Here is a 10,355-nt window from a genome sequence, read left to right as displayed (position 1 = left end):
AAGGAATTAAATAGGGATTCTTCGTGCTCCAAGGTAATCTTGTGCTTTTTATCAAGGTTGCTAATTGAGTGCCAATTACTTGAGTCATTCCTATTTAAACCTAAGTTTTACCAAGTACTGAGATATACCCTGTACATCTTAAACCAAGCAGCCCTCAGACAGCAATTAAGCTATGATTTTTTTAATTGGAGCCAATTGTTTCTTCATCACAAATATCTATAGGGCAAAGCTGTTTTGCCTACAAGGTCTGCTATCAATAGGGTTAGGAGTAGGGGGAGACCATCACGGTACTTGCCTTTAATATCAAATATTAAGAAAATGAGAAAAAGCACTTATTAATCAATGTGAATGGTATTTTATACAACTTACTATTATGTACATATAGTGAACAAACTGTCCATATTTTAAATAAACTATTATATGATTAATATGTATGATAAAAGACATAATTATCTGCTTATAAATTTAGGAATAAGTGGCAGGCAAATTTAATAATTTAATTACAATATTTTATAGAGAACTACTGAAAGTCTATGGTGATGAAGGACCCTAGGGCGTTTTGCCAGCCTTACACCCACCACTGGTCAAGGGTAGTCCAAATTTGATTCTCCACCCACATCAACATTCTTGAGCAGAAAATTCTCAGATTGAACTGACTAACCAATAGATTTAAAGATCAATATGCTTAGCCTACAAGTTAGAACTGTAACCTTGATGAGATAACCTGTCCCCCTAAAAAGTATAAAAACTGCTTGCAATACCCATGTCAGGTCACCTTCTAGTCACTTGCCTTCAAGGATTAATTAAAGGCTGACCTAGAAGTGCCAGAAAAATAAATGTCTCACTTTTACATTGATCTTTGTCTTGGTTTCTCACTAGGGGACATCTTGAATTAAGTACCACTGACTGAGTGTCAGGGTCTTACAGTGATAGACTCTAAAGCTTCATTATTTGAAACTAGGATGATTGAGACAGCCTGATTCCATGACAGGATTCAAACAGGCAGTTCAGGAAAATAGGCCTAGATCTCTATTCCCTAGAACAGGGAGAATTCAGGCAGGTAAGTTACTGGAAGAACCCCAGGCCTTGGGCAGGAAATTAGAAACTACCCTCCCATCAGAAGCTGTTCTGCCACCTGGTCTGAGGTAAGGGCAAAGAGTCAGCAACAGTTTCCAGATTTCCTCAGTTACAGATTCTAGGCCCTTTACCCTAGCATGGTTTCCGGGATGTCCCATGAGATGGAGTCAACCAATTAAGACAAAGGTCACCTACCCCTCCCCAGAATTCCCCTAATGTGCTTTATTTTGAGCCTATCACTTCACCTGGGCAACTCTACCTTGGTGAATGGGAGACACCCCTCAGCCTGAACTTCTGTAACATAAAACACCTTGTACTTTTGCATGCTATTTGAGTCTGGAGTATTATTCTTCAGTGAATCGTGAACCTTACAAAATGTTAAAAATTGTAATACTGAAAGACTTGTTTAAATTAAATCATTTAACAAATTAATTCTTTGCTAAGGAAGAGCAAGTTTTTTACTAAGAGCAATAAAATATTGCAAATTTACTGAATGATTTAAAATATTAGAAACTGTGGAATGAGTGGAAAAGGCAACATAAACTCATTTGTTTCCATTTTAGGATCAGTCTGATTTCAAAAAGAAAGCCACCAGTCCCAGGAACCAGTCCATAGTTAACCAGCTCCAGAAATAGTCCACCAATTCCCAGAATAAAATCATAAAACCTCCTCTCAAAGGATAGCCTGGAGATAACTACAAGAATTGGAAAATATCTTATCTCAGGATGGTCTATCTGTGCTGGGAAATCCAACATCATCCTGTGGTTAAAAATTCATGAGACCAAATCTTTGGCTCCAAGAAACCTGCCTGGAGTATTCAGGTCACACAATCCCAAGAGTAGCTCTCTGTTACCAGATCTGGCTGAAAGAAAACAGGTCTGCAAGAGTGCTGGCACACAGGCCTACAGGAGGGTCAAGCCACTGTCAGAGACAGCAAGAGAAGCTAACACATGAGACAACCTAAGGGTGAGAGGCGAGCGCAGGAACCTAAGCTACAGAATCCAAGACTACTTGGCATCACCAGAGCCCAGTGCTCCCACCAAAACAAATAATGGATATCCTAAAACACCAGAAAAGCAAGATTTGGGTTTAAAATCTCATGATGATGATAGAGTACTATAACCAGAACATTATTAACTCCCTTAAAGAAATACAGGAAAACACAGGTAAACAAGTAGAAGCCCTTAGAGAGGAAAAACAAAAATCCCTTAAAGAATTACAGGAAAGGGTTGGGGATTTAGCTCAGTGGTAGAGCACTTGCCTAGCAAGCACAAGGCCCTGGGTTTGGTCCCCAGATCCGAAAAAAAAAAAAAAGAGAGAATTACAGGAAAAATCAACCAAACAGGTAAAGTAATTGAACAAAACAACCAAGGATTTTAAAATGAAAACAGAAACAAGAAAGAAAGCACAAAAGAAGACAACCCTGGAGATAGAAAACCAAGGAAAGAGATCGGAAGTCAAAGACTCAAGCATCACCAACATAATACAAGAGATAGAAAGATAATCTCAAGGACAGAAGATACCATAGAAAACATCAACACGAGCAGCTCTCTGCTCCCAGACCCGGTGAGAGAGAAACCCAACCGCCTGGTCAGGTGGGCACTCCTGAGGCTGCAGAGCAGAAGAGACCACCAACACTGCTCACCCCTGCCCACATCCCTGGCCCAAGAGGAAACTGTATAAGGCCTCTGGGCTCCCGTGGGGGAGGGCCCAGGAGCGGCAGGACCCCGCCGGACCCTGAAGGAAACAGACCGGATAAACAGTTCTCTGCACCCAAATCCCGTGGGAGGGAGAGCTAAACCTTCAGAGAGGCGGACAAGCCTGGGAAACCAGAAGAGACTGCTCCCTGCACACACATCTCGGACTCCAGAGGAAAAAGCCAAAGACCATCTGGAACCCTGGTGCACTGAAGCTCCCGGAAGGGGCGGCACAGGTCTTCCTGGTTGCTGCTGCTGCAGAGAGCCCCTGGGCAGCACCCCACGAGCAAACCTGAGCCTCGGGACCACAGGTAAGACCAAATTTTCTGCTGCAAGAAAGCTGCCTGGTGACCTCAAGACACAGGCCCACAGGAACAGCTGAAGACCTGTAGAGAGGAAAAACTACACGCCCGAGGCAGAACACTCTGGCCCCATAACTGACTGAAAGAAAGGAAAACAGGTCTACAGCACTCCTGACACACAGGCTTATAGGACAGTCTAGCCACTGTCAGAAATAGCAGAACAAAGTAACACTAGAGATAATCTGATGGCGAGAGGCAAGCGCAGGAACCCAAGCAACAGAAACCAAGACTACATGCCATCATCGGAGCCCAATTCTCCCACCAAAACAAACATGGAATATCCAAACACACCAGAAAAGCAAGATCTAGTTTCAAAATCATATTTGATCATGATGCTGGAGGACTTCAAGAAACACATGAACACACTTAGGGAAGCACAGGAAAACATTAATAAACAAGTAAAAGCCTACAGAGAGGAATCGCAAAAATCCCTGAAAGAATTCCAGGAAAACACAATCAAACAGTTGAAGGAATTAAAAATGGAAATAGAAGCAATCAAGAAAGAACACATGGAAACAACCCTGGATATAGAAAACCAAAAGAAGAGACAAGGAGCTGTAGATACAAGCTTCACCAACAGAATACAAGAGATGGAAGAGAGAATCTCAGGAGCAGAAGATTCCATAGAAATCATTGACTCAACTGTCAAAGATAATGTAAAGCGGAAAAAGCTACTGGTCCAAAACATACAGGAAATCCAGGACTCAATGAGAAGATCAAACCTAAGGATAATAGGTATAGAAGAGAGTGAAGACTCCCAGCTCAAAGGACCAGTAAATATCTTCAACAAAATCATAGAAGAAAACTTCCCTAACCTAAAAAAAGAGATACCCATAGACATACAAGAAGCCTACAGAACTCCAAATAGATTGGACCAGAAAAGAAACACCTCCCGTCACATAATTGTCAAAACACCAAACGCACAAAATAAAGAAAGAATATTAAAAGCAGTAAGGGAAAAAGGTCAAGTAACATATAAAGGGAGACCTATCAGAATCACACCAGACTTCTCGCCAGAAACTATGAAGGCCAGAAGATCCTGGACTGATGTCATACAGACACTAAGAGAACACAAATGCCAGCCCAGGTTACTGTATCCAGCAAAACTCTCAATTAACATTGATGGAGAAACCAAGATATTCCATGACAAAACCAAATTTACACAATATCTTTCTACAAATCCAGCACTACAAAGGATAATAAATGGTAAAGCCCAACATAAGGAGGCAAGCTATACCCTAGAAGAAGCAAGAAACTAATCGTCTTGGCAACAAAACAAAGAGAATGAAAGCACACAAACATAACCTCACATCCAAATATGAATATAACGGGAAGCAATAATCACTATTCCTTAATATCTCTCAATATCAATGGCCTCAACTCCCCAATAAAAAGACATAGATTAACAAACTGGATACGCAACGAGGACCCTGCATTCTGCTGCCTACAAGAAACACACCTCAGAAACAAAGACAGACACTACCTCAGAGTGAAAGGCTGGAAAACAACTTTCCAAGCAAATGGTCAGAAGAAGCAAGCTGGAGTAGCCATTCTAATATCAAATAAAATCAATTTCCAACTAAAAGTCATCAAAAAAGATAAGGAAGGACACTTCATATTCATCAAAGGAAAAATCAACCAAGATGAACTCTCAATCCTAAATACCTATGCCCCAAATACAAGGGCACCTACATACGTAAAAGAAACCTTACTAAAGCTCAAAACACACATTGCACCTCACACAATAATAGTGGGAGATTTCAACACCCCACTCTCATCAATGGACAGATCATGGAAACAGAAATTAAACAGTGATGTAGACAGACTAAGAGAAGTCATGAGCCAAATGGACTTAACGGATATTTATAGAACATTCTATCCTAAAGCAAAAGGATATACCTTCTTCTCAGCTCCTCATGGTACTTTCTCCAAAATTGACCATATAATTGGTCAAAAAACGGGCCTCAACAGGTACAGAAAGATAGAAATAATCCCATGCGTGCTATCGGACCACCACGGCCTAAAACTGGTCTTCAATAACAATAAGGGAAGAATGCCCACATATACGTGGAAATTGAACAATGCTCTACTCAATGATAACCTGGTCAAGGAAGAAATAAAGAAAGAAATTAAAAACTTTTTAGAATTTAATGAAAATGAAGATACAACATACTCAAACTTATGGGACACAATGAAAGCTGTGCTAAGAGGAAAACTCATAGCGCTGAGTGCCTGCAGAAAGAAACAGGAAAGAGCATATGTCAGCAGCTTGACAGCACACCTAAAAGCTCTAGAACAAAAAGAAGCAAATACACCCAGGAGGAGTAGAAGGCAGGAAATAATCAAACTCAGAGCTGAAATCAACCAAGTAGAAACAAAAAGGACCATAGAAAGAATCAACAGAACCAAAAGTTGGTTCTTTGAGAAAATCAACAAGATAGATAAACCCTTAGCCAGACTAACGAGAGGACACAGAGAGTGTGTCCAAATTAACAAAATCAGAAATGAAAAGGGAGACATAACTACAGATTCGGAGGAAATTCAAAAAATCATCAGATCTTACTATAAAAACCTATATTCAACAAAATTTGAAAATCTTCAGGAAATGGACAATTTCCTAGACAGATACCAGGTATCGAAGTTAAATCAGGAACAGATAAACCAGTTAAACAACCCCATAACTCCTAAGGAAATAGAAGCAGTCATTAAAGGTCTCCCAACCAAAAAGAGCCCAGGTCCAGACGGGTTTAGTGCAGAATTCTATCAAACCTTCATAGAAGACCTCATACCAATATTATCCAAACTATTCCACAAAATTGAAACAGATGGAGCCCTACCGAATTCCTTCTACGAAGCCACAATTACTCTTATACCTAAACCACACAAAGACACAACAAAGAAAGAGAACTTCAGACCAATTTCCCTTATGAATATCGACGCAAAAATACTCAATAAAATTCTGGCAAACCGAATTCAAGAGCACATCAAAACAATCATCCATCATGATCAAGTAGGCTTCATCCCAGGCATGCAGGGATGGTTTAATATACGGAAAACCATCAACGTGATCCATTATATAAACAAACTGAAAGAACAGAACCACATGATCATTTCATTAGATGCTGAGAAAGCATTTGACAAAATTCAACACCCCTTCATGATAAAAGTCCTGGAAAGAATAGGTATTCAAGGCCCATACCTAAACATAGTAAAAGCCATATACAGCAAACCAGTTGCTAACATTAAACTAAATGGAGAGAAGCTTGAAGCAATCCCACTAAAATCAGGGACTAGACAAGGCTGCCCACTCTCTCCCTACTTATTCAATATAGTTCTTGAAGTTCTAGCCAGAGCAATCAGACAACAAAAGGAGATCAAGGGGATACAGATCGGAAAAGAAGAGGTCAAAATATCACTATTTGCAGATGACATGATAGTATATTTAAGTGATCCCAAAAGTTCCACCAGAGAACTACTAAAGCTGATAAACAACTTCAGCAAAGTGGCTGGGTATAAAATTAACTCAAATAAATCAGTTGCCTTCCTCTATACAAAAGAGAAACAAGCCGAGAAAGAAATTAGGGAAACGACACCCTTCATGATAGACCCAAATAATATAAAGTACCTCGGTGTGACTTTAACCAAGCAAGTAAAAGATCTGTACAATAAGAACTTCAAGACACTGAGGAAAGAAATTGAAGAAGACCTCAGAAGATGGAAAGATCTCCCATGCTCATGGATTGGCAGGATTAATATAGTAAAAATGGCCATTTTACCAAAAGCAATCTACAGATTCAATGCAATCCCCATCAAAATACCAATCCAATTCTTCAAAGAGTTAGACAGAACAATTTGCAAATTCATCTGGAATAACAAAAAACCCAGGATAGCTAAAGCTATCCTCAACAATAAAAGGACTTCAGGGGGAATCACTATCCCTGAACTCAAGCAGTATTACAGAGCAATAGTGATAAAAACTGCATGGTATTGGTACAGAGACAGACAGATAGACCAATGGAATAGAATTGAAGACCCAGAAATGAACCCACACACCTATGGTCACTTGATTTTTGACAAAGGAGCCAAAACCATCCAATGGAAAAAAGATAGCATTTTCAGCAAATGGTGCTGGTTCAACTGGAGGGCAACATGTAGAAGAATGCAGATCGATCCATGCTTATCACCCTGTACAAAGCTTAAGTCCAAGTGGATCAAGGACCTCCACATCAAACCAGACACACTCAAACTAATAGAAGAAAAACTAGGGAAGCATCTGGAACACATGGGCACTGGAAAAAATTTCCTGAACAAAACACCAATGGCTTATGCTCTAAGATCAAGAATCGACAAATGGGATCTCATAAAACTGCAAAGCTTCTGTAAGGCAAAGGACACTGTGGTTAGGACAAAACGGCAACCAACAGATTGGGAAAAGATCTTTACCAATCCTACAACAGATAGAGGCCTTATATCCAAAATATACAAAGAACTCAAGAAGTTAGACCTCAGGGAAACAAATAACCCTATTAAAAAATGGGGTTCAGAGCTAAACAAAGAATTCACAGCTGAGGAATGCCGAATGGCGGAGAAACACCTAAAGAAATGTTCAACATCTTTAGTCATAAGGGAAATGCAAATCAAAACAACCCTGAGATTTCACCTCACACCAGTGCGATTGGCTAAGATCAAAAACTCAGGTGACAGCAGATGCTGGCGAGGATGTGGAGAAAGAGGAATACTCCTCCATTGTTGGTGGGATTGCAGACTGGTACAACCATTCTGGAAATCAGTCTGGAGGTTCCTCAGAAAATTGGACATTGAACTGCCTGAGGATCCAGCTATACCTCTCTTGGGCATATACCCAAAAGATGCCTCAACATATAAAAGAGACACGTGCTCCACTATGTTCATCGCAGCCTTATTTATAATAGCCAGAAAATGGAAAGAACCCAGATGCCCTTCAACAGAGGAATGGATACAGAAAATGTGGTACATCTACACAATGGAATATTACTCAGCTATCAAAAACAACGAGTTTATGAAATTCGTAGGCAAATGGTTGGAACTGGAAAATATCATCCTGAGTGAGCTAACCCAATCACAGAAAGACATACATGGTATGCACTCATTGATAAGTGGCTATTAGCCCAAATGCTTGAATTACCCTAGATCCCTAGAACAAACGAAACTCAAGACGGATGATCAAAATGTGAATGCTTCACTCCTTCTTTAAATGAGGAAAAAGAATACCCTTGGCAGGGAAGGGAGAGGCAAAGATTAAAACAGAGACTGAACGAACACCCATTCAGAGCCTGCCCCACATGTGGCCCATACATATACAGCCACCCAATTAGACAAGATGGATGAAGCAAAGAAGTGCAGACCGACAGGAGCCGGATGTAGATCGCTCCTGAGAGACACAGCCAGAATACAGCAAATATAGAGGCGAATGCCAGCAGCAAACCACTGAACTGAGAATAGGTCCCCTATTGAAGGAATCAGAGAAAGAAGTGGAAGAGCTTGAAGGGACTCGAGACCCCAAAAGTACAACAATGCCAAGCAACCAGAGCTTCCAGGGACTAAGCCACTACCTAAAGACTATACATGGACTGACCCTGGACTCTGACCCCATAGGTAGCAATGAATATCCTAGTAAGAGCACCAGTGGAAGGGGAAGCTCTGGGTCCTGCTAAGACTGAACCCCCAGTGAACTAGTCTATGGGGGGAGGGCGGCAATGGGGGGAGGGTTGGGAGGGGAACACCCATAAGGAAGGGGAGGGGGGAGGGTGATGTTTGCCCGGAAACCGGGAAAGGGAATAACACTCGAAATGTATATAAGAAATACTCACGTTAATAAAAAAAAAAAAAAAGAAAACATCAACACAACCATCAAAGATAATGTAAAGCACAATGATCTGGTAACCCAAAACATCCAGAAAATCAAATACATAATGAAAAGTTCAAACCTAAAAATAATAGGTATAGAAGAGAGCAAAGACTCCCAAATCATAGATGAAAATTTCCCTAACCTAAAGAAAGAGATGCCCATAAACATACACGAAGCCTACAGAACTCCAAATAGATTGGACCAGAAAAGAAACTCCTCCCATATCATTTGTTCTGTTCTTCAAATATTCTGTATACACATTGGTTGGCTGTTTGCTCAGTCTCCAATGGACCAAGAGAGATAGATTAAAGCCTTTACTATCAGTCAGATATAAAAAAAAGAAAGAAACAAAGAAAGAAAGAAAGAAAGAAAAAGAAACTCCTCCCATCACATAATAGTCAAAACACCAAATACACAAAATAAAGAAAGAATATTAAAAGAGGTAAGGGAAAAAGGTCAAGTAACATATGAAGGCAGACCTATCAGAATTACACCAGACTTCACACCAGAGACTATGAAAGTCAGAAGATCCTGGGTAGATGTCAAAAAGTCCTTCAGAGAACACAAATGTCATCCCAGGCTACTACATCTAGCAAAACTCTCAACTAACATAGATGGAGAAACCAAGATATTCCTTGACAAAACTAAATTTACACAGTATCTTTCTACAATTCCAGCCCTAAAAGGGATAATAGAATATTCCACACAAGGAGGGAAATACACCCTAGAATAAGCAAGAAAATAATTTCCTTGCCACAAAACCAGAAGAAGAGAGACACACAAGCATAATTCCAATTCTAACAACAAAAATAACAAGAAATGACAATCATTCTGTAACATCTCTTAACATCAAATCAATCCATTCTTATTGCCCTGTATAAAGCTTAAGTACAAGTGCATCAAGAACCTTCATGTGAAACCCAGATACACTCAAACTGATAGAAGAAAATTGGGGAAGAACCTCTGATACATCAGCACTAGGGAAGTCTTCCTGAACAAAACACAAATGGCTTATGCTCTAAGATCAAGAATCAACGAGTAGGACCTCATAAAACTGACAAGCTTTTGTAAGGAATAGGACACTGTCGTTTGGACAAAATAGCAATAGATTTTGTTAATTTGGATACTCTTTCTCTCTGTGTTCTCTGGTTAGTCAGGCTAAGGGCTTATCAATCTTGTTGATTTTCTCAAAGCACTAGCTACTGTTTTGTTACTTCTTCTTTACCAATCCTACATCTGGTAGAGGGATAATATTCAATATATACAAAGAACTCAAGAAGTTAGACTTCAAAGAGCCAAATAACCCAATTAAAAATGGGGTATCAAGCTAAA

Source organism: Rattus norvegicus, chromosome 13, assembly GCF_021556685.1.
Source record: "Rattus norvegicus strain SHRSP/BbbUtx chromosome 13, alternate assembly SHRSP_T2T, whole genome shotgun sequence".
Classification (NCBI taxonomy): Eukaryota; Metazoa; Chordata; class Mammalia; order Rodentia; family Muridae; genus Rattus; species Rattus norvegicus.
Note: the sequence above shows the minus strand (reverse complement) of the source record.